The sequence below is a fragment of the Myotis myotis genome, unplaced genomic scaffold, assembly GCF_014108235.1.
Source record: "Myotis myotis isolate mMyoMyo1 unplaced genomic scaffold, mMyoMyo1.p scaffold_m19_p_6, whole genome shotgun sequence".
Classification (NCBI taxonomy): domain Eukaryota; kingdom Metazoa; phylum Chordata; class Mammalia; order Chiroptera; family Vespertilionidae; genus Myotis; species Myotis myotis.
Genome location: NW_023416368.1, coordinates 56,217,596 through 56,243,951, shown reverse-complemented (window position 1 = coordinate 56,243,951; position 26,356 = coordinate 56,217,596). Strand labels below are relative to the sequence as shown.

The 26,356-nt window shown below is 35.6% G+C and overlaps 1 protein-coding gene and 1 pseudogene across 8 annotated transcripts in view; one reads left to right on the top strand and one right to left on the bottom strand.

The window, feature by feature from the left end:
- Positions 1-26,356, top strand: part of LRBA (LPS responsive beige-like anchor protein) — a 559,344-nt gene that overhangs the window by 255,440 nt on the left and 277,548 nt on the right. The gene's annotated exons all lie outside the window — the stretch shown is intronic.
- Positions 20,440-21,551, bottom strand: LOC118657804 (annotated as a pseudogene).

The following is a 26,356-nucleotide window of genomic DNA, read 5'->3' as shown; positions in this document are numbered from 1 at the left end:
TTCCCACTTAACCCCTCCTTGTTCTGCTTTCATAGAGAGGAAGGAGAGAGAAAAAAATCAATAGCTAACAAAAGAAATGGAAGGATCTATGGAGATGTCAGTTAAAGAAAACAGGTATATTTGGACGTCTGTACATGAAAAGAATAGTTTTAAACACTAAGCACATTAAATGACATGTAGATACATAATGAGACTTGTCTGTGTAGTTAATTTTGTGATGAGTTGATGTTTCTGCTATCTACTCCTGCCATGGAGACAGGTTGATGTGTTGATACTGAGGAACAGTTTTTCTCCATTTTATGGTCACAATGTAGTTGTTTTATATAATTACCATGTTTATGATACTAGATTTGAGCTTTTATTATTAGTTAAGTCTTACAGTGCATTTAATGTACATATAAAAATGTATGACTATTATGTTTTGTAAATTAGTGATGCTTAGCAAATGATAATTGAATAAACTACATTTCAAATAATATAAGACAAAATACGTAATTAATATTACATGCAGTTAACGTATTTTGCAATATTCAAAATTGAATATGTGCTTTTTATAACATTAAGTAAAATATATTTGGCATAAAGCAATTTCAAAGAAATAAACAATAAAATAAGCTTACAGCAATCACGTGTCAACATTTCAAAGTCAATATGTTGCAATGTAAGTAAAAGCAAATTGAAAAAGAAATACAAATTGGTGCATACATATTCACTAAGAACACCGAGAAGTATGTGTACATTTTTGGAATCCTCTTACAGTTTTATTACTCAACTAGAGGCCTGTTGCACAAAGAGATTCATGCAATAGGCTTTCCCTTTCCCTGGCTGCCGGCACCGGTTTTCCTTCGGCACCTAGGACCCAGGCCTTCACTGCTCTGGCTAGGGCCTTCAGTCTTCACTCCACCGCTTCGCCCCTACGTATGCAAATTAACCGCCATCTTTGTTGGGTTAATTTGCATACTCTCCTGATTTGCTGGTGAGTGTAGCATAGGGACGATCAGTTTACATGTTTGTGTATTATTAGGTAAGATGACGACTCTTCCAGTTTTTTCTGATATTCTTTCCTCCTAATTTCTGTGGCAGTTATGAACATCCTATACTGCAGATTTTAATACTAAACAATATACAATGTTCTTTGTTTTGTGTGTAGATTGTAAATTTTTAGCCTTATGTAATTTCCATAGTTCCTAGCTTAGTGTGCTGAACCTATAGTATATCCTAAATAAAATTCATTTCTTTTGATCAGGCATACTGCTTGTCTTCATTCATAATTTGTCTTAAATTCTCTAATATGCTGGATGTTAACTCAGATAAATTTGTCCCAACCAAAGCAGCAATAAATTTGAACAATACATTTAAAAATATTTTTTATTATAGCTGGTTGTAAACTGGTTTGTGAAGGATGAGATTAATTCAGAAATTAAGAATATGGTAGAAATAGAATACATCTGAAAAGAGATGTACTAGATATAATAGTTACACACTTGAAAATTATCATTTCTATTTATAAAGAACAGTTTTCTGGAACCATTTAATTTTGAATATTTACATTAGAAATTTTTGAAACTCAGTAAGTTGAACCTTGGGATCCTTGAACTTTAACAGTCTCTCTTGTAATTTTTGGTATAATCAAAATTGGAAGCAGATGAAATTATTTAAGGAATTTTAGAAAATCTAATGGTTTTATATAGGTCTGAAGTGCAGTGATACCGTCTGTGTTTTCAACACATACCCCAGTATAAGAATCACTTGTGAATCAGCAGTAGTGTAGCCAACCTTGCCGTTTGTTCCCAGGGCTGCTTTCCACTTTAGGACCAGCATAGCTATTATGATAGCTTATATTTGTATCTTTCAAGTTTTGTTTCTCCTGCCTATTGGAGCAACTCTTTTTTAATATTTATTTAACATCAGCTGTGCACCACTCACTGTGCACAGTAACCTACTTGAGAGCCAGTGTGAACAAAGCAGATATGACTCTTGCCTTCTGGAACTTTATGTCTAGTATGGGAAATAGAAATGTGAACAGATAACTGCAAACAAATAGCTTAAAAAGCAGTGATTATAGTTTCTCACTGTACATACTCCTAAGCAAAGAAATATTTTAGGGTTATAAAAGGCTTTAAAAAATCTTCAGTCTCCCTTTAGTAAAAGATCAGTGTGATTTTATGGAAAGAGCACTGTATTTCTACTACTGACTCTTTCACTGACTGGTTATGTGACAGTGAGTAAGTTAAACCAACAATTTCATTTGCATTTATTTATTTCAGACAGGTTGCCTTTGAGAAGAAGGCAGTAGCTCACCAGAAGACCTGTGTGCACAGAGTCTGAAATTTAAGGAAGGAGGAGGATGTTAACATATATTATTACAATTATATGGAATGTTACTGTCAAAATAAGTCAGTGGGTAGTGAGATCCTCTTCAGCTCTAAGATTTTATTTAAAAGCTTATTCAAGAATTAGGAAATAATATCTAGAGCTTCATATGTTAATATTTATATCTATATATGATGTTTATAATGTAATACTAGTATATATATAGTTATTAAATTTATAATAACTGTGTAATAATAATGATACTATGAATAATAGATTATACTTTTTGGCCTATTAATTTTGACTTAGTTATTTTTCTAAGTACTTTATAAGAGTTATATCACCTTAAAAACAAAGCAATGAGATAGTATTAATTGACCTATTTTACACATGAACAAACTAGAGCTTAAAATTTTATGATGTGACCAAAATTAAAGGACTGCCACATGGAGAAGTTAACATTTAAATCCATGTAGTGCAATTTAGTGCTATATTTGTAACCCTTATGCAAGTGTTTAATATTAGTGATTAATTAATATTAGTGTTTGAGTGCTTACAATCTGCCAGGCATTGGCTGAGTCTTTTACAAACATTTTATTGGATCCTCACAACTAGCCCTATAAGGTGAGTGCCATCATTTCTAGTTTCCTAGGAGTAAATGAAGGCTGAGAGATGTTCATGGTTTAAAAGGGTACCTTGCTAGTTGAAAACAAGAGGTCATGGGCTTCCAACTCACTGTTGCTCAAGGCATCTCATGACAGCTTCTCCATAGATTAGTAACTTTTTTCTGGAAAAAATACATTTGAGAAAATACTGAGAGATTTCTTCTTATTCTGGGTTTTTCATACATTGTATCTCTCTAACTGAGGATAATTGAGAATTAAAGCTTGATCTTAAAAATAAAATTTCTGAATAAACTAGGATTTAGTTTTTCTCCAACAAATTATATATTTAGAATTAGAAATTCTTCTACTTTAAATTTATATAAAGTCTTATAAAGTCTTATAAATTGCTTCCTATGTCTTAAAAATAGCACTTAGGTTGATATATTATGTACTTCCTTGAAAATTCCTGGTATAGTCTTATACACAGATATTTAGTACTATGATATATGGTAGAATGCAACTAATGTGTGCCATCCCTCATTTTATGGACGAGGAAACAGTTGTAGAGAGGTTAAACAATTTGTTAAAGATGGTACAATTGATCTCTGACAAAGCAAATACTCAAAATCTTGCTCTCGTGGTTTCTGTTGTACCATTTTGAATCCTATCTATTAAAGAGGGAAAATGCTAATTGACCCTCATGCCATCACAAAGATGGCAGTGCCCACAGCCAATAAGGTGGGACTATGCTAATTGTCTGCCCCGCCCTCAAAGATGGCAACACCCACAGCCAATAAGGGGGGGATTATGCTAATTGCCTGCCCCGCCCTCACAGATGGTGGCATCCTCAGCCAATAAGATGGGAATATGCTAATTAACTGCCCCGCCCTCAAAGATGGCTGTGCCCACAGCCATAAGATGGTGGCGCCCAATCCCCTCAGCCACGCCGGGGTGGCAGGTGAGTGGCATGGCCGGGCTCGCCTGCCTTCAGAGTCCCCCAGTCCCCTCAGTCCCCCAGCTGCCCAAGGCCGGCCCGAGGTGCAGGCAAGCCTCTGATAGTGGCTGGGCCGCCTGAGGCACAGGTAACCAGGGCCGGCCGAGGCTTGTGCTGCCAACAGTAGCAGCAGCAGAGGTGTGATGGGGCGTTGCCATCCCGTGATCGCCCGGTCGCCTCCCGCCCCTGAGGGCTTCCAGACTGTGAGAGGGGGAAGGTGGGGCTGAGGGACCCCCCTCCAGTGCATGAAGTTTCATGCACCGGGCCTGTAGTATGACTATAATCAAACAAGTTCTGCTGCCTGCCACAAGGAAAGCCAAACTCCCGAGGCAGGTGCTGGTGCAAAAGGAAGGAGGTTTATTTAGGAGCCACATGACCGGTAGTATTGTGGGCTCCTGTCTCAAAGACCAGTCTCATCTCCCTCCTTTTCAAAGATTATCCCTTTTCTATTAAACCCCCTTGGCCTTATAGGGATAGGTAGGCCTTTTTCTTTCTTTCTTTTTCAATTAAATAATCTTGCTAGGTTTTGGCAGCTGTGTGCCTTGTCCGTTTATCTTTCTAACCTTTGGAGGTGCTCAGTGTAGAACCTCTCCCTGCACCACCTTGGCCAATGGGGGAGACTCAGCATGCAGACTTTCAATTACTCAATTGCCAGTCCTTTCAAGTATCTTTTCCTTTCTTCTACCTTCTTCCCCCCCCCCCCAATTCTTCCTTTTATTGATGCATTTCTAATTAGGTTTTTAAATTAGATTAATTAGGGAACTAATATTTATTAAACATCTATTATATGCTAGGCATTATGCTAATTGTTGAGAATATAACAATGCAAAAGATAGGCATGAATATTGTCCTCATACAGCTTAGAATTTAACAGATTGCTGCTTCATTGTAAACATGGCTTGGAACTTGATGTTAAAAAGGCATTAGAATTCCTGGTTTTATACCTTCACATTTTCCAGAAATTTTATATTCTGTTCTTGTCTCCAACTTTTCCGCCATATAGTGCACTTTATATACTGCTATTTTTCCTAAATACTTCTTTCAGATCCCTATGTTAATCAGCAGCTTATAATAGTTCTCTTTGGCAGTTGGCTGCTCAGGTACTCATTCAGGACTCTGCTTCACCCATGTGGATTCACCCGCCTTCCTAACATGAAGGCTCAAGCAAAGCAGGCTTTGCTTGCTGTCTGTTCCTCTCTGTTTTCTCTTTTTTTTGAGGACTAAAGTCTTTCATGAACTTACTTATAATAGAAGGATAATAGAAATCAGATAATGTAAGGATCTCTGAGGTTATAGTTTTATAAGTTCTTTGACTTTCTCATGTAAAGACACTAGTCTTACAAGTCTCTTGGGCTATTTTGAGAATAAGTGTGATGTGAGAAATTTTGTGTACTTTTGTATAGTGATTTTTTTAATGAAGTAACTATCTGAGGAAATGTAAATTTCTCTTAAATGTTAAATTATTATTATCAGAACAAAATTTAGTATTTTGTAATACATTGTTTTGTTCTCATACTATAATGGCATATATGTGTATGTATAGATATAAATATACATAGATATAGACATAGATATAGATAAATCCTTGAAACCATTATTACAATCAAGAGTTTCCCTCCTCTCCTTTTGTGATCCTTCCTCTCCCACCCTCCCTGCCCCTAGGCAACCACTGGTAATGCTATACTATAGTTCACATTTTCTAGAATCTATATATATAAAAGCCTAAGTGTCCATCTGACCATCCAACTGGTAGCTATGACACGCACTGACCACCAGGGGGCAGATGCTCAACACAGGAGCTGCCACGATGTGCACTGGCCATTTAAAAAAAAATGGCACCGCGAATGTGGCTTCGACAAACCAACACTTGGCTTCCCCCAAGTGGGACACAGGCCACACCACCACTCTGAGTGACAGCCCACCAAATCGCAGCCAACACTGTCGAGACCCCATGGAGCAAAATGAGGCCCACAGCCCAGCCCAGCCAGGAAACAGTTGCTGTGGGTGCTGGGTAATGATGTCACGTAGCAATGCCTGGCTTCCTCTCCCTAGCGACTAGCATCCTTGGAGTTTCTTCAGCGCAGGAACATGACTTGCTTTATGGCCAGGTGCAAACATTTTACACTTTAATCAAAAGTCTGTGAAGTGTTTTCAAGTCCCTCATCTCATTTGATCCTTACAGAAGTCCTGGGATAGATAAGAGACTCAGTAGAATCCTATATTCTTTTCATTAGCAGGAAAATGGAGATTTGGAAAGTTTAGAAACTTGACCTACTGAAAAGATGTAAGAAATGGTGGAACTTGGAAAGGACTTCAGGTTTTCTCCCTGTGCAGAATATAGTCAAACACTGCTACAGTTAAATATTTTACCCTTTGTGATCTACAATAATAATCTGCTTCGTGTTGATGTTTACTGCTTTGTTGCTGACAATTACCTAAAAGAGAAGTTGAATTGCTTCACTGGGCTGGAAAAAGTTTAGTTAAATCAGAAAGCAGGTCTAATTAAGCAAGTTTATCTATCTGTCTATCTATATATATATAGAGAGAGAGCTCTTGCTGGCGCCATTCGCATGCATGTTTCCATCTATCATTGTTAATTGTGAATTTGGTTGACACTTCTGTTATAGAGAAAGGGCGAATAGCGATGTTAAATATTTCTTCTAATTAATTTCCTGTCAATGTGCACGAATCTGTGCATTGGGCCTCTACTTACATAAAAATGGATTTGTCTAGTTTGTACTCTTATTTCTTCTTCTTCACTTAGCCTATTTATTTTGAAGTTTATCCGTGCTGTTGCATGTATCAATAGTTCATTTCTTTTTATTCCCAATTAGTATTCTATTATATGGATATATCACAATTAGTTTACCCATTTGAGTTGTTAGACTTTTTAAAATTTAGGCAGTCTAATAGAAGTATAATGATATTTCATTGTGGTTTTAATTTACATTTCCCTATGTGGGTTTATTCCTGAACTTCTTTTGTTCTCTTGATATCTGGCTATTCTACCAGGATCACATGGTCTTGATTACAGTAGCTTTATAAGTCTTGAGTCAGGTTGTATTAGTTTTCCAACTGTATTCTTTTTCAGAGTTGTTTTGGAAAGGCTTAGGTTTTTGGAATTTTCAGATGTATTTTCGAATCATTTTGTCAATTTCTATATAAGAGTCCCCTGTGTTTTTGATTTGATTTGATTGATTAATTTGGGAAAAATTGACATCATAATTATAATGAGTTTATCAACTCAGGAAAAAGGAATATCTCTACATTTATTTCAGTCTTCTTTAATTTCAGCAATGTTTTGTAACTGTCAGTGCACATATCTTACCCATCTTTTTGGATTTATTCATATGTACATGATAATGTGTGAGGCTATTGAACATTTTATTTTTGCTTCAATTTGTAGTTGTTCATTGCTAATATATAGAAATATAGTTTCTTTTTGTATGTTAATCTTGTATACGGCCACCTTACTTAACTCAACTATTAGTTCTCTGTGCATTTTGGTCATGGTGTAGAAATATATATCATTGTATTTGATTTGCTATAACATTATTTAGAATGTTTGTATCTATGTGCATGCAGACTATTGATCTATAGTTTTCTTGTAATATCTTTGGCACTTTTTGGTATCAGGATCATACTAGCCTCATAAAATGAATAGGAAATGATTTCTCTTCATCAAAATCTGAGTAGTTTATGTAAATTGGATATTTTCTTCTTAAATGTTTTATATAATTTGGCAGTAAATTCTGGAGTTTTATTGTGTGAACATTTAAATTACAAATTCAGTTTATTTAGTACATTAGAGATCCTTCATTTATCATTAGAGTTGTCCCATTTTGTGACATCAAGTTGTTCATACTAATGTCTCATTATTGTTTTAATGTGTTTTTTTTATATATATATTTTATTGATTTTTTACAGAGAGGAAGGAAGAGGGATAGAGAGTTAGAAACATCGATGAGAGAGAAACATCGATCAGCTGCCTCCTGCACATCTCCCACCGGGGATGTGCCCGCAACCCAGGTACATGCCCTTGACCGGAATCGAACCTGGAGCCTTTCAGTCCGCAGGCCGACGCTCTATCCACTGAGCCAAACCGGTTTCGGCAGTTTTAATGTTTTAAAATATGAAGTGATGTTGCCTCTCATTCCTGCTTTGGACTTAATTTGATCTTGTTTTTCTTAAGGTCATTGATTTTAGACTTTTCTTCTAATATAGGCATGTAGTCCTATAAATTTAGCTTTTAAGTACAGCTTTAGCAGCATCCCACACATTTTGGTTACATTTCTCTTCAGTTCAAAATTCTTTTTAATTTTCTTGATATTTTTATGACCCAGGGATATTTAGAAAGGTGTTAGTTTCCAAATATATCTGATGTTCCAGATCTTTTGATTAATGATTTCTAATTTAAATCCATTCAGAAAACATACTCTGTATTATGTAAATCTTTCAAAATTATTAATTTTCTTAAAGACAGAATATAGTCTGTTTTCAAATTATACTTGTAAAGAATGTTCATTTTGCTGTCATTGGGTGTAGTGTTCTATAATTGTCAGTTAGATTAAGCTGGTTGATAGTGTTGTGCAAGTCTTATATAACCCTACTGTCTACTTATCCTATCAGCTATTGAGGGAGGGATATTGAACTCTCTGTTTTAGTTCTGTCCCTGGTTTTGGGTAGTTTCCTCACATGCATGCGATAATTAGTACTCTGTAGAATACTTGGGGGCCGCCTCCTTCACATCTCTGGTGTTCTTTCTCTGCTCAGCTCTGCTCTTTAGTACTCTGTCCTATGAACTCTAGCCATCTTCTCCCAGACACCTTAGGACTGTTTGTTTAACTCAGGGAGTCTGTTGGGCTCACTTAGGTTCCCTCCTTCCTGTGCTGGGGGCTAGAAACTCTGAAGACAGTGAGCAGGGAAATTGTGGGGCTCACCTTGTTTGTTTTCTCATCTCTTTGGGATATCCGTCTTTTGTTGTCTGTTGTCCAGTTAAGAACCATAGTTACATTTGTTTTGTCTGGTGTTTTTGGTTGTTTTATTTTGTAGGTTAGATAGCTATTCTACCTTACCTATAAGCAAAGTTCTTCCCTTTATTTTATTTCAGTAAAAATAGTTGATCGGTAGTTTTATGATGCTTTTTGATAAAATATAAATTCAGAGTTGAAAAAGTTATAATATTACCCTATATAATAAAGAGCTAATATGCTAATTAGACCAAACAACCATATGACCTCCTGGATGAGCCTGGGACTGTGAGGGCCAGCTGGGGCTGTGAGGGCCGAGCCCCTTGCATGAATTTTGTGCATCAGACCTTTAGTCAAGAAATAAGAAACAAATGGAAAAAGTTACATATCATTATCTATAATGTCATATATTAAATACTGTTCAAACTCTTGTATTATAAACTAAATGATGTGACATTAAATGTAATTAGTTCTAAGTTTCTAGGAGAAACAATGACATTTTAACTGGGTTTTGAAAGATGAGTGAATTTTGCCAGGCAGAAAAGGAGTACTTTGATATATGCTTGTGTTATGCGATCGTTCACCCAACCAGTTAGATTTCTGCTTTAGTGCCTGCATGAAGTTATGAGAAAACCACTGGTTATCTCTATTTCAAACTGTTGTGGAACTTTGCACTTTGTTGGTGGGAATGCAAGTTGGAATGCAGATGGTACAAACACTTTGGAAAACTATTTGGTAGCTTCTTCTAAAGATGACATGTAACCCCAAAATCCTACTTTTAGATATTTACTAAAATGAAATGGAGTTGTAGTTCATAGGCATAAAAAAAACAGTTATTCTGGCCCTGGCTGGTGTGGCTCAGTTGTTTGGAGCATTGCTCGAGCTCCAAATAATCAAGGGTTCGATCCCTGGTCATGGCAAATACCCAGGTTGCAGATTTGATCTCTGATCAGGGAGCATATGGGAAGCAACCAACCCTTGTTTCCCTCTCACACTGATGTTTCTCTCTCCTTCTCCCTTTCCTTCCTCTCTCTCTGAATTCCATAAAGGCCTATCTTCGGATGAGAATTAAAAAAACAAAACAGCTATTCTGAATGTTAGTAGCATATAAAAATATCTATAGTATATCCATACAGTAGACCATTACTCAGCAATAAAAAGAACAATTTACTGATACATGCAACAGCATGGATAAATCTTAAGTGCATTATGCTGAAAGAAGCCAGACACAAAAGGCTATGTATTATATGATTCCATTTGTATGACATTTTGGAATAGGCAAACTATAGAGATAAAAATCAGAGTGTGATTTGTAGACATTGACTACAAAGGGATGAAGAACTTTTTTTTATGCGTGCGCATGTATGTGATGAAACTTGCTTGTATTGCAGTTACACAACTATGTAGGAGTTAACATAGCGGATTCTTAGAAGGAGCAGATTACAAGGTTGACCCCTGAGTGGTAAATAGTCCTTCCACAAATATAAAACTTTGTGTAAATGATAGGAGTGGTTCACTGTGCCCAGGCTATGTAAACAATACAGTTTATGCTAAACTATTACCAGTTTTCCTTCTGGGAATCTGGTATTACGGCACATGCTAGGTAGAGATGTCTTAGTGACCAGCCCCTAATAACAGCTTTGGGAGCTGAGTCTCTCATGAGCTTCCCTAGACAAACATTTCACACATGTTCTCACAACTCATAGCTGGAGAAATTAAATACACCTTGTGTGATTCCACAGGGAGAGGACTACTGCCAACTTGTGCCTGGTTTTCCCCAGACTTTGCTCCATGTGCTGATTTTGCCTCGCATCCTTTTGCTATAAGAAATCATAGCCATGAGGATGACAATATGCTGAGTGATGAGTCCTCCCAGTGAATCTTTGAATCTGGGGTAGTTTTAGTGGTCCCAGCATAACACCATTGTGCATTTATCAAAACAAAAAAAATTGGCCTTAGCAGGTTTGGCTCAGGGGATAGAGCATCGGCTTGCAGACTGAAAGGTCCCAGGTTTGATTCTGATCAAGGGTACATGCCTAGGTTGCAGGTTCGATCCCCAGTGGGGGGCGTGCAGGAGGCAGCCAATCAATGATTCTCTCTCATCATTGATGTTTCTATCTCTCTCTCCCTCTCCCTTCCTCTCTGAATTCAATAAAAACGTATTTTTAAAAATACTCAAAGAAACCCCTCTTATAATATTTTAATTGTGTTTAAAAAGAGAAAGAACCAGATGCTGTTAGGCTTCTTAAAGTTGCAACCTATTCATGGTTGCATGAAAATTATCTCATGAAGTAATTCTGTTATACAAGAATGATAATGAATTTTGGCTTTATTTGAAAATCAGCTCTTTTTATTAGAAGTCTTTTTGACTTAAGTCTCGGTTTTCTTAGTTGTTAAATGGCAGTGCTAATTCCTATCTTGTATGTGAAATGTTTTAGAAAAGTTAGACACATCTTTGCCTTCTTTCCTCATGCTCTTCTTTGTGTCTCAATGTGCTTCCCATCTTATCTGCTTAGTGAGTTCTTATTTATCTTTCAAAATCCATTTGAAATGGAAATCCTTCTATGTACTTTTTTAAAAAAAGTATTATACAGTATATTTTATGGACTTGAAATTTTGTTACTTTTATTTTTAAAGGTTCTTTCTACTTTTTACATAGATCACTTGCTATTTATAAAATACCAAGTTCAGTGTACATATTGCAAGCCTCATTCGGAAATTTTAATTTTCTGATGGATTTTTCATGTTTTTAGTCTTTGGGGTATTTGTCTGATATGTGTTAAGTAATATGGTAACTTGGTAACAGCTAATTGAGAAAGCATGGTTATATAATAATGAAAAGAATTTTGGTAGGTTTTTTGCTTGTAGAACAGTCATTATACTAGTAATAGGAATGTGTTACATATACATTGGAAAGAGCAATCTGGAGATAAAAGGATTTATCGTATGTGTTTTATATACCTTTTAAAAAAAGTATTGCTCTTCCAGAATAAGGTCAAGATAGGTTTCTGATCAGTATCAGAAGGAGGGGGGGAATCTATTTTCAAACTTTTAAAGAATTCAATTGTTTTTGAGAGCACACTATCTGTGGAGTATCGATCGTCGGGGTCCCGTAGTTAGTCAAAGGCTATCTCCTTTGACTCACCCTTAGTGTGGTGTCATCCTCCCTTATGTGATAGATTGTTACAATCTCAGGCAGTGTAATTACACACGAGCCAAGTGGGTCATTTATTTCTTTACCTTCACCATTTACCAAAAATCTCCTTTATCTTTGGGAGCCAGATCTTTCTTTTGCAGTAAAAGCAAAATAATGGCACATAAAACATTAGGTGTAAGAACTAAGCACCATAAAATTATTAAGGGAATAACTTTAAAAAAGCAAACTGTTACATCTTGTATTATTAATTCTGTGACAAATATATGTAAAGCACTTAGAATAGCATTTGTCACATAGTAAACACACATGTGTTAATTATTATCGTCATTAATAAGTTAAAATATTCAATATTTGGGGAAAATAAAACATAGAAGCACTTTCTTTGTTTTACTCTGTTGTACCAAAAAAAGCTTAAAGTCGTCTTTTAAAATGTTAATTTTAGTGTTCTGGGAAGGATATTATGACCATATTTTTGGAAATTTTAAGCCACATTCCTTGGGAACTTAAATATTTTTATAATAGAGGTATTAGTCTTCATATTAATACTCTTCTTTAAGTTTACATATAAACACAATGGTAAATGTTTCCACATATCAGAGATGTCATACATAAATAATAGTAAAGTTATAATCCATAGAAATTATTAATAAAATGTTTATTTGTATGACCTAGAAGCATTTTAGCATAATTATTAAATATAGAGAAAACATGGTGTTTTTATTTAAAGTACACAATATTAAGCTTAAAGAATGGCTTGTTGGGATAACCAAACAAAACTAGTCTCTTTTGTAAGTGAAGTCTGTCTTCTCATGGATTGTTGACCATCCTTTTCTAATGTCATCTATTTGCTTACATTCATCCATCCACTTGTATCTCTCTCTCTATACTTTTGTGAGTCCTACATTTTATTTAAAACCAAGTGTTAGTAGGGATTCTACCACTGGGTCATGGTATTTGAATTCTGTCAGCTCTTATACTACTGATAGAACCATTCATTTGGCTTATATTTTACATATTTGAATTTTTATATATAACCTATCTCGACCAGATTCACAGTTCCTTAAGGTCAGAGACTGTTTGTAATGCTTTCGTGGAGCCTTATATAAAATGCTCATTTATTTTTTCATTCAGTACATATTTATAATAATTATTGAGTGCCACTGTATGCAAGCACTGCTCTAAGCACTGGGTATCTAGAAGTAAATAAAACAGACAAAATTTCCTGCCCTCATGAATTTTATATTTTAGTGTAACATTTTAGTGCTCAATAAACACTAGTTAGTAATGGTTGTGATGATTTGAATGCCTTCTGCAACAAGAGAATTTTATGACAGTAAATTATTTAAGGATATTTTTGTAGACTGTCCTGAATGGTGCTGTGGCTGCTATGGAAGTCGGTTTGACAGTCTGATGGACAGAACTCTGTCACGTGGGCAGAGGGCAGGCACTTTGAGCTGGTTTTGCTAGTATTACATCATATGTGTTGTTTTGTAAGAAAGGAAGTTGTGCATTTTTGAGACTGGCCTTATATAACCTCTGGATATAAAAATAGTTGTAAACAACAACAAGACGTAAATCCGAACAAAATAAGCCTTTTCTGATAAAACAGAAGCAGCTCATGAGCACCTAGACATAAATGAATGCCTCTGAGACAGGTGTATTCACGTTATCATTTTGCAACCCGATAAAAATAAAGGGTGGCTGATGCTGTTAACTGAAAGTCTAGCGTTCACATGGGGAGCTGAGAAGCATGATCAAAGATAAATTCAATACCAAAAAGAACAAAAAAAACAAATGGGAGGGTAGTGGATCTTAATAACAATGGCAGCTATAATTAGGATTGATAGTGTGGATCGAAAATACAGATATTTTGAGATATAATTATGCCTACACAATTCAAAGCAAATAATTATTATGAGTTAATGCCATTAGGAACTAAGATATTTCAAAGCAAGAGAAAACAGGAACATATATAAAATTGACCAAGTTAAATGAACCCTGTTATATCCTAAATTTGAATTAAAATATCTGTATAAACTCATGTTTCCTTTATTAAGAAGTATATTTTACTGTTTCATCAACTAGAATGACCTAAAAACAATAAACGATAGGATAGCAGTAAGCATACTTAGACCTAGATTGTGGTCTCTAAATACCATTTTCTAATAAAAAGAATCAAGGCTCCTTGGAGAAATGCCTGATTTCATGACTGGCAATGGATCAGTCTGGACCAACACATCATACCAAAAGACCAGGGAGCTATCAGGGGTCCCTGCTGTTAAATAAAGAGATCAACCAATGAACTTATATACATATATGCATAACACATGGACACAGATAATAGTGCGGTGGAAGCCTGGGCGGGTGTGTGTGTGTGTGTGTGTGTGCATGCTACAGGATGGAGGGGTTCAATGGGGGAAGAAAAGGGAACATCTATAATACTTTTAACAATAAAGATAAATTTTAAAAAGTAAAAGAAAAATATATGTTTTCAGGAGCTAAAATGAGAGGCCTCCACTGGCCAAAAATGAGACAAGCTGAAAACCTAAAAGAAAAATAACTGTATTAGATTGAAGTATGGAAAAGTGTGTTTCAGTCCATGAGTTCATAATGATAGTCATAATAATTGTAACAGGTTGACTTCAAAGTATTCTAGGGAACCTGCCTATAATTCTGAAAACTGTTATTGTAGGAAGAAAATCACATAGCCATCCCATTTTCCTATATAATCTGTACCTTATAGTGACTACATTGATGAGAAGTAGTTATTTTTAATTGAAGAATTGCAGATAATAAGAAGCAATAATAGAACATCAAAAATGAGGTCTGGGCATTATTATCAATGGCTACTATAACCATTATGGAATCAGTTGTATGGAATTCTCTAATGAATGGATATCAGAATTCACAGACCAGTATTAACATGTAATATTTTATATTGATGTTATTGAAATACTATTTTAGATATATTGGGTTAAACAAAATGTTAAAATTAATTTCACTTTTATTTTCTATTTTAATGTGGCTACTAGGAAATTTTCAATTACTGCATGTGAGGCTTGCATTGTATTCCTGTTGGACATTACTGCTGTAGATTTAACAATCAGTTTATGGGAAACTCAGGTGAAGGATGCCATTTAAATGATGGTAGAAGGGTTTAGGCAGCAAATCCAGAATGAAAAAAATCTATAGGATAAACAACTCAGTTTGTTCAACAAATAGATGTCCAAAACCATAAAAATAAGGGCATTGAGAAATATTTTAACGGGCACTGTATATGAATTTTATTTGGTTCCTGATTTAAACACACCAACTGTAAATAAATAAAAACAAAAAAACAGGGAAATAGAATATTGATTGGATATTTAATATAGTAAGATAGTTCATCCGAAATATAGATGTGAAAATGGTAATGGGTCTGGGGAGAACTCAGGTAAAAGGAAAGAGCCATCCCTGAGAGCTTCTGCATGATGTGTCATTTGTAAATGTGGCCTTACTATTCGGTTTTACCTGCTGATGAATAAGATGGCCCAGAAAATTCCATTTGTTGTGGTAACATCCTTTTTGTTCCAGTATTCATTCACTTAGCTTCTTGATTAGTGCTTGGTACTATGATATTGTTAGAAACAAGACAAAAGTGGTGTAGGCCATCATAGAAATATTAGATACAAAATCAATAATTACTTAAATTATTTTTAAAATCTATATATGGGAATTGCTATAAAAACAAATCAGGGAATGAACTGTGTGGTGACACTTGAAGACCCAGAACCTAAAAGTGAATAGTATAAGTTAATCACCAAATATATATTTTCCTTTTCCCCCCAAATTTCTTCAATAAGTATTTCAGTACCTACTTATTCCAGGTACTCTGGTGTTGGGGATTCAGTGTTTAATAGAATCGTCATGCCTCCATCTCTGTGAAACCTGCAGTGAGTGGGATATTCTAGTACTGTACCTCTGTGAATTTGTAGCAGGACCCTAAGCTGACTTCACAACACATAGTGTTTTTCATTTTGTGATAGAATCTGTAATTGTATCAATGAGAATTTGATATTTTATTATTTACTAGAGCCCCTGTGCATGACATTCATGCACGGGGGGGGGGGGGGGGGAGGGGAGGCGGGGGGGGGGGCGGTCCTGCACCCTCTTGCAGTCCAGGATGTCCTCCTGCCAGCTTAGGCCTGCTGCTGTGGAGGCTAGAGAGGCTCCCGCCACTGCCGCTGCACTTGCCAGCCGTGAGCCCGGCTTCTGGCTAAGTGGTGTGCCCCCTGTGGGAGCACACTGACCACCAGGGGGCAGCTCCTGCGTTGAGCAACTGTCCCCTGATGGTCAGTGCATGTCATAGCAACCGGTCATTCTGCTGTTTGGTCGATTTGCACATTAGCCTTTTATTATATAGGAGGATTGATTCCATAATAAAGTATATACTAAACATGTGCTTTACAGTTTATTTATTAGCACATAATTTTTAGCATTTCAGTCAACTTTTGCCATAAAATTTAATTGCAAGTAATAAGAATTGCTTGTTAATAGGCTGTAGATAATTAGGGAGCTATTTGCATTCTCTCCCCACAATTTTTCTTAGTATTCTGAGCTTCATTTAATTCATAACTTTATCTCATGAGGATTAGTTCATCCCATTTAGTCACAGTAATAATAGACATGATGTTTTTTCCTCTTTAGTCCTCTCCCAGAGTTCTAATGATTCTTTGGAAAGATTATAACATTGATTCGTTTTATTTGTTGTAGGTAGAGATGGAATATTTTTCTTGGCCTTTTACTCTAATGAAGTAAAATATTGTGACAGTGATATTCATGGCAGTTAATTTTAGTTTTGCTAATAAAAATTTTTCTTTTTGATATTTTAATATAAACTTCAATTCAAATATTAATAGGTTACTACCTGACCAGACACTTTTATAGAAAAGTTCTAGCATGAGTGAGTTTGTACAATTTAAGCATTTTATTATTATCCATTTGCTGACTCTATAGCTGTATTTAAAAATAAGGTATTTACAATGCTCTTGAGTTTCTGTATGAGATTCTTACTGTATTTAGTTACTTAATATATATTTCTTTCCTTGTTTTCTGGAAACAAATATCATCCATAATTTGTAATGTTTTTTTGGACTCACACCCCAAATCTGCTTGGGGATGTTAGGAAAAAGTATTATTATATGGCATATTACATTTAGTAGATGTCCATTTCTTAATATTAATAGAACTAAAAAGGGAAGCATGTGCCCAAATTTATATTTCTTTTTTTTTTGTCCTCCCCCTGTCCTCCCTCCCCCAGGCTTACGCTGTTTTGGCTAGCTCACTAACTTCATAAAGGCTTTAAAGTCAGAAAGTTCAGATTTCTATGTATTTTGGCTTAGGGACTTTGGCCTAGTGATATAACATCACTAAGCCTTGGTCAGTGAAAACAATATCTGTTCTAAAGAAATGTTGTGTACATAAAATAGCCTAGCACATGGAAAGTGCCTTGCACAGTGCTGGCAAATAGAATGTGCTCAGAGTAAATTGTTACTGTTACTACATTTAAACATAACCTGTTACCTATGATATATTTTCACACACTTTTTATCTGTAGAGCTCTGCCTTTGGTTTCCGTAAAGTGACACACATTTATATATTTGTAAACATTTAGAGTGATGTTTTATCTTGGAATAATCATTTATTAAGTTAAAAAAACTTGGAGTATTTGTTAGTCTATGTAGTTTTCTTAATTTCTGAGCCTCTATTGTAACATGTATTAGATTAAGATAACTCATAAAAGCTGTTAAGGTTACGTGATATATGTAGGTGTCCAGACAATACCCTATCCTTCCAGGGGCCATTTAGAAGTGTGTGGGGGTATTTTTGGTTGTCACAATGACATTTGTTGGAGCCGAATATTCTTAAAACAGTTTTCAGGGCAAGGAATTCTTCTCCCTACCAAATGCCAATAGTATTCCTTTGAGAAAGACTCCTGGATGGTCTCTTTTTTTCCTTCACTGTCAGGTTTTTCAGAATTTTGAACTTTCCACTTGCTCATCCTACTTATTTTCCTGCTTATTGTAATCCTTAAAAAAACTGCTTTGGCAGAAGTCCGGTGACCCCTTCAATGTCAAAAGTGTAGTACAGTGTTTAGTTTATTTATGACATTTGTTGAGGTGGATCATTCCTGTCTGAAGTTGTTTTTTTCTACTGACATCTGCAATGTACTCTTCCTTAGTTTCTCACTTACTTTATGATGCTTTCTCCTCAGTTATCTTCATTTCCCAAATTTGTGTGGCAATGATGATCTCACTTATTTTAATAGAACAGAAAGTATATAAAAGGTTGTTATTACTTGAGATCCAAACAGTGTTATTGAAATGACTTTAAGTTTCTATAAGGGCTGTTTTGTCTTATAATTTAGGTTGAATTTATTAAGAAATGTTATCAAGTATACAGCAAAAACTAATGTCTAAAACTATTCAGTATTTGATAGTAATGGTCAAATGTGGTTTTTCTTATTTAGAAAAAAATTTGGTCTCAATCATAATCTAAAAAAATGACAAATTTGACTACTCTAAGCTTTCAAATTGCTGTGTGCTGGGGCAAATTAGTATATTCAGAGTGTATTTCTGACAAAAAATTTATGTCACTAATGAAGGTTAGGTCTATGAAAGTGAATGAGGTTCACCATTGACAATCTTGTTTCAGTAATACATATAAATTAAATTTTTTTTTTGCAAAGTATGTGCTAATGAATAATAAAATAAGTAACCATAATCTTAACATATCTTTCATTTTCACAAGCTTTGTAAATTTGTCTGACTTAACTTTCTCTGCTTCATACATTTTTCCACATTAGTTGTAACACATCTTAGCAGATTCCACTTCAGCTTGTATTAAATTACTCTTTTCTCAATTCTTCCCTATCATTGTTCCATGCAGACTATTCATAGAGGGTAATTCTTCAGTCACTTTAAAATTGTCATTGACTCCTTGAATAAACACAACTGAGCATATAGGTTATATCTGTGGACTCTTCGAGAGCCAAGGAAACAACATGAATTATTTGCCTTGTTTTTTAATTGTCTACTGGTGTTTCTCCTAAACATTCTCAATTCCTTGAACAGCTGCTTTCACTGAAAGGCTAATACGTATTCTTAAACAAGTTTATTTTCTCTGAAATTAATTCTGTGACTTTCAAATCAAATTTCATTTAATTAACTCACCATGTATAAATGGCTTTCCTCGGTTGCTTTAACAAAGGCACTCAGAAACTTACGTTGGTTATAGCCTCATTTTCATATTTTATTTATGTGAGGGGATTCTTTTGTAATGAGATACTTTGTTTTAAATTTCCTGTTTTTTGTTTTTTTTCTGACTTGCTTTCCTGTGCTTTGGCAATGTTATACTAAGTTCTTTAGTAATGTTGATGTATATTATTTTCTTTTATCATAGCTATAGAGGCATTGAATAATAAATAAAATGTTTTGTTACTTAATTTTAAAACAAAGTAGTCCACACTCTACTGAACTTCTAAAAGCATGACATTCAAAGTCTACTTTTCTATTCTTGTTTAGATATGATGGGCACACAGTGGTAATAAAAAAATAAAAATAAAAAGGTATTATGGTCACATCTGTGACACTGCCAAGTTAACACTGGATCACTGTGATTAATAGTGTGACTAGAGGCAGACACAGGCAAGGCATAAACGAATCAGCATGCCCATGTTCCAATACAACTTTGTTCATGGGAACCTGGATTTGAATTTCATGTCATGAAATCATCACCATAATCTTTTCAGTGATTTAAAATATTTAAAACCATTATTAGCTCACAGGCTGTGTAAAAACAGTTTGCTGACCCCTGTCTTATTCTGCGAACTGGTCTCACCAATGCTACTTTTATACCTATAATATACCATATCACAGCTGAACGATCTTTTTTTTTTAAACCAGAGTTTAGGACTTAATTAGTCCCAAAGCTACTGAAGTAAAATTCCTCCACACCCCCAATAAACACACACACACACACACACACACACACACACACACACACAATTTGTAGGAGAAAAATGATTTTGTACATAGGAAGAAACAATATAAATTCAAAACTTACAGATAAGGTTTAGCTCTATTATTCATCACTTTAAAAAGTTTGTATGAACAGCCAGTCAAAACCAACAGGGTATCTCCCTTGAAAGTTATTTATGTGGATTTTCAAGTAGACCACAGGACTGTGTAGTGTCATGGAATGTCCTTAGAAGGCTCTGTCATTGATCAGGTGAAAACCCCAGAATCCTTTCTTTCAAATGGAAGAGGGAAAGACAACAAATAAAAGAAACTATTCAAACTTCATCTTTTTTTGTGACTTATGGTCTCTCCCTCCTCCTCTTCCTCCCGCTCCTCTTCCTCTTCAGAAGCCTGCTTGACCTCAAAAACCTCTCTGGTCTCTGCCACCAAATCTACCTCAGCCTCCAAAACCACCTCTGTCTCTGCTGCAATCCCTGAAGCCACCTTCACCTTTAGATTGGACAAGTCCAAAGTAACTTGGTTTCCTTCAATTTCACCATCTTCCATGGCCTGCTTGGTGGCTTGGGCATCTTGCTCACTGTTGAAGTTTTCAAAACAAGCCCTTTGGAAGATGCAGTCTCCCTGTTGGTGACTATCCTTGCCTGAACAGAGCCCTCTAATAACCCCTTTGATGTCGTTTCTGTAGTCTCTCCAGACAGACCTGTGACATACAGAGTTTTGGATGGGTGTCTTCTTGCATTCGGTGATTCCCTGGGTCCTTGCAATTCCAGTCTGATTGCTCTGCTTTAGCATATTCAAGTGAAGCAATTCTATGAATGCATACATACCCTTTAGATTTGCCATTTTAGTTCTGGGGCACTTGGATAAAAGTACCTTCTCACCTACTTCCTGAAGAGATTTTTTGACTGCTCTGTAGGACATGCTGCTTAAAACCAAAGATTTTATTTACCACTCCAAGTGCTGTCTTTCCACTTCTGTGGTCTTGACTTTGACTTTTCTCTCAGGTATAATGGACTGCACGTCTGTCCCTGTCCCCTGCTTTTCTTCCAAGTTTCTCTCTATATCAGCTCCATCTTAATTTCAACATAAGCCATCCCTTTACTTTTCCATCCCTGCTATTAATCCGATCTCCATAGCATCTTTAAACACTTCTTTATTTCACTCTGAGTAACTTTAAAGTTTTATCCAAAAATGTTCTTGCATCTGGATCGTTTTTTGTTGTTGTTTTTTGTTTTGTTTTTACTGTATTTTCCCTTTTTTTTTTTCCTAGTTTAATTTCATTGCCCAAGGTTTTTTTTCAGGTCCTTAGCAGATTTAAAAAATCCACATAGCCAAGCTTTCTAGACCAATTCTGACATCCACAACAGCAAGATCATTTTTAGCAAAAATGTCACTGATACCTGTTTTTAATTCAGCAGCCAATTTGCTGAAGTTCAGGTTTCCAACAAAGAGATTGAAAGCTGTAGTTCGTTCTTTAGTTGGTTCTTTGTCCATGTGACCATTTATTTGAAGTGATTTGACCACAAAAGATTAATTTTGATGATACTTTGATATTTTGTGTCCATTGAATTTGATGGAAATATTTTTCTGTATGTTTTATGTAAAGTAAAATGGGAAAACAATAACAGAGAATTGATCTTTGTTTTAATTTTGCCTTGTGTATTCTGCCATGTTTTAAGTAGTCCTTCATTTAGTTATAATCTTTAACTTGGGATTTATTTTGAAAAAGCAGCATTTATTTACCATTAATATATTTCTGTATAGTCCCCAAGTTATTTGTCTGCTGCATCGATTTCACATGTTACCATATAACTTTGAAAATGAAATATATAAAATTCAAAACATAATGTTACTTTATGGAGAAAGTTTTCCTTTATTCTCTCTTAGCTTCTCAGGCCAGGAACCTGATAAAGCAACCTGATAAAGACATTTATAGGAGAAAAGCATACAGATTTACTTAATATAAATGTTCTGGGAGTCTCCATAAGGAAATGCAGACTTGAAGAAACAGACCTGTACTTTTATGCTAGGTTTGATGAAGAGTGACCAGTTGTGTCAAAATATGATAGGTTAAAGGAGTATGAGGCAATTGTAATAAACTGGGGGAAACTTAGCAAGGCCTGTTTGTTAGGATTCTCTTGGGGTCCCTTTGTCTTTGGAGATAAGGGTGCTCCTTTCCTCTGGGAATAGAGAGGATGCCTCTTGCATGGGGGTTTTATACCTGTTTTAGGGAGGAAGGGAGTGGAGGGGAGGATGATTAGAATGACCTCCTACTTCTGCCATTTTCTGAAACACCTTCAGCTTAAAATATTCAATATGCCAGGCTGTTATATTTTTGGGTAGGGTGACCTGAATTTCATAATTTTCATAAGAGAAAAACAACCACTTTTACAAACTTATCTTTTTGTTTCTTTATTTGATGGTCCCATATTTTATAACTACATTGCTTTCTCCAACCTTCAATTCTCTAGCTTATTCTTCATGAAAAATACTATGCAGAAATAACAAACAAAACCAAATAATAAAACTAACTTTGAATTGCATGCAGAATTTACATATAAATATGTTCCTTGTGCTTTGAAATTGTTCCTTGGTGCTTTTAGTGTCAAAGTGAGATTTTATTTTTACAGCATATTTATTTTATTAATAAAAATGTCTGAGGCAATTTTAGTTTTTTTTTAACTTAGAGTTATAAATATTTGCATTAAAATATGACAGTGTCAGGAAATTTTAAAAAAATGAATCATGTTTACATAGCAAATACCATCTAGTGTACAAGTAGATAAACATTGATATTAACCTTTATTCCTAAAAGGCACTAATACCCTAATGCCTCACTTAACTCTGTACCTTCAGAATGATTTGCTTGATCTGATAAATTATGCAGTCTTGCATTTTTGACCTCATAACCCTTTTGAATTTACTTAAATTGACTCTTAATATTTGCCACATTAGAGCATAATGACGGTGACTTATTCTTGTACTTTTAAACTTGCTTTTTTTCATTATGCATATAAAGAAGAACATACAGAATAAGGCAAAAGTAGGTTTACAATTGTTCATGTGGAACAAGTAGGCTTACTGTTCATATGGAAAATAATGCAATAATTAATAAAAACTAATACAAGAATGAACTCTGTTTCATGTACTCACAACTGTAAACCTACTTTTACCCCACCCTGGATAATGGTACTGATTGATAGGGCGTGATGTTTAGATAGTTCCATTTGAACTTGAGCATTGAGGAGCTAGATTTAAAAATGTGTGTATATATGTGTATATATATATATATCTCCTATATGATAAAAGGCTAATATGCAAATAGACTGAATGGCAGAACAACTGGTTGTTATGTTGCGCACTAACCACCAGGGGGCAGACACTCAACACAGGAGCTGCTCCCAGCCCGCAGGCCTCAGGTCAGCCATGGCAGGTGCCAGCAGGGGCCCCCCAATCACCCCGCCAGTTGCCCCACAGATTAGCCCTGATTGTCGGCCAGGCCTAGGGACCCTACCTGTGCACAAATAATGTGCACCAAGCCTCCAGTGTGTGTGTGTGTGTGTGTGTGTGTGTGTGTGTGTGTGTGTACACACACACACACACACACACATACGTATATAGATATGTTTTGCTGCAAAGGAAAAGAAGTAGGCAAACAAAGGTTTATTTGCAAATTTATTTTCCTGTTGTGTGAAAAACGTGTTGTTTCTGTTTAAAAAGTAAATGAATATCAAGTCTAGCCATATTATTCTGTGATAACATATTGAAGAAAGTAATAATTTTTGTGGAATGAGTTGAATTTTGTTTTGTGAATATTTAGATACTTGTGGCCTATTTCTAGAATTTTGGTAAAGAAAGAATTTGAGAAAACTCAAAAATTATTAAATATCCACTAACTCAAGAAGTACAAGTATTGATTAAGGACCAGTGATAAAAAAAACAAAAAAAATTACTCAGCCCTAACTGGTTTAGCTCAATGGATAGCGCGTCAACCTGGGGACTGAAAGGTCCCAGGTTCGATTCTGGTCAAGGGCATGTACCTTGGTTGTGGGCACATCCCCAGTAGGAGCTGTGCAAGAGGCAGCTGATTGATGTTTCTCTCTCATCGATGTTTCTAAGTCTCTATCCCTCTCCCTTCCTCTCTGTAAAAAATCAATAAAATATATTTTAAAAAATTACTCATTTGGGGCATAGAAACGTATTATTGCATTTGAGAATATTGTGGTTTAATGGGAAAGTCATATCTATAATTAACTATATTGCAATGGAACATCTATGCCAAAGGACTTGAAGGTGTGCTTTCAAGCTTCTGTGAAGCAGAATGTGGACCTGGGGAGGTATTATAGGAGTGTTACATTTCACATAGTACATGAAGTCCCAACAGACCAAAAATGGGATAGGAATGGTGATGGGAAGTTATATCAGACAGGGAATAGGTTATGCAAAGAAGTGCCATGAAAGGATATTTAAATCTTGAGGAAGTCAGAAAGAAAGCATGATTTCAACTAAGTACATGTGGTACGGAGTAGTTGTAGATAAATCTAGAAACAGATTAAATCAGATCATAAGAGGTTCTAAATAGTATTGTGGAGAATTTGGACATTTTGTGAAGGAGAATAGGAATGTAGAGAAATAGTTTGTATTGTGGATAATAGTATTTTTAAAGAAAAAGCAATAACATTTTTGCCAATATGAAAATTATTTCAGAGGGAAGGTTCAAATGATGGATGCTACTTAGGAGGGTTTCAAAAGATTTCAGAGGGCTGGTAGCAGGGGTATAAATTATGGCAATGCCAGTGGCTATGGTGAGAAAGGGACAGATTTAGGAGGTAGCATAATGTAGTGGTTTTCTATCCTTTCAAACTTAGCACCTTTTATATAGCAAATACTTTGTATTTCTCCCTTATTTATGAATTTTATTTTCAAACAATAAATAGACATTTCCTGTATAAATAATATTAAATGATATTTTCAACTTACAATAGGTTTATCAGGATGTAACCCCATTGTAAGTTGAGGAGCATCTGAATTGTATGATTGCATGTATATGAAATTTCTAGAAAATTAAAAGAAGTAAAAAGCAGATCATTATGTATCTGGATTGGGGCTCGGAGCAGAGACTGATCTCAGGTGGACACGAAGGAACTTTTGGGTGATGGAAGCATTTCAAAACTGGATTACAGTGGTGATTGTACAAGTACATGGATATATCCCAAATCTCCGAACAGTACGTTTAGAAATTGCCGGGGTCCAACCCCAGCAGGTCTAGGGGTTCCCAAAGGCGTAGACGGAGTCGGCGAAGAAGGAAGGACACGGAGACAGCGTTCAGTTGATCAGCAGCCTAGCCAGGATCTCTAGCCAGGATCTCCAGCCAAGTTCTGGTCTGGATCTCCAGCGAAGTTCTGCTGTTTATTGTCTTGTTACATCCGTATTTATCCCAGTTGATTTTAATCCTGTCAATTTCTATTACAAAGATTAGGGCGTTTCTTATCTCCATTCCAGGGAGTAAAGATTATGTAGCTTAAGCATGATTGTTTGTAGTGATTAACTGCCCGCCTGGCACTTAGTTAAGGAGTTTCATCCCCTCCCTGACTTCAGGGAAAAATTCCTACCTGGGGAAACAACCTTTCTAGGAGAGGCATCCCCTCCCTGACTTCAGGGAAAAATTCCTACCTCGGGAAACAACCTTTCTCGGGGAGGTGACCTTGGTTAAAACACACAGCGCTAAGGGGAGCAAACATATTAAGAACAGTATGCTATATACGCCAGGTCCCTTGAAACATATGCTGTGCAGATGTTTCTTTCCTGCAGCGACTGTGTCAAGCAGCAAGGATGGACCGGCTTCCGGCAAGAAATAAATTAAACAAACAGACAAAAAGTTCCTTGTTCTTTGTCTCCTATGATTCAGGAACATCCTACCTGTCAGCTAACATGCATCATCCACCAACAAACTCTCAGTTTAGATCTTAGCTCCTATAGGTAATTTAGATCATAGCAGTTACACAACTGTTTTATAATTGCATATTTTTACCCTTCTAAATGATTGGGTCTATGTTCTTTGTAGTTAATCGTCTTAGTCACTAACTGTTAGTATTTGATCTTAGGCCATTCTTTTTCTCACCTAGTATTCTCTCATTCTGTGATCTCATTCATGCTTATAGTTCTAACTGCCCATATGAGTGAACTCAGAAATGTATATACCCAATCAAGATCTCTTTTGAACTCTAATTAGTATATCTAAATGCTTACTTGCTATAGTTTAGCAATTAAGAATACAGAACCTAAAGTGAGATATCTTC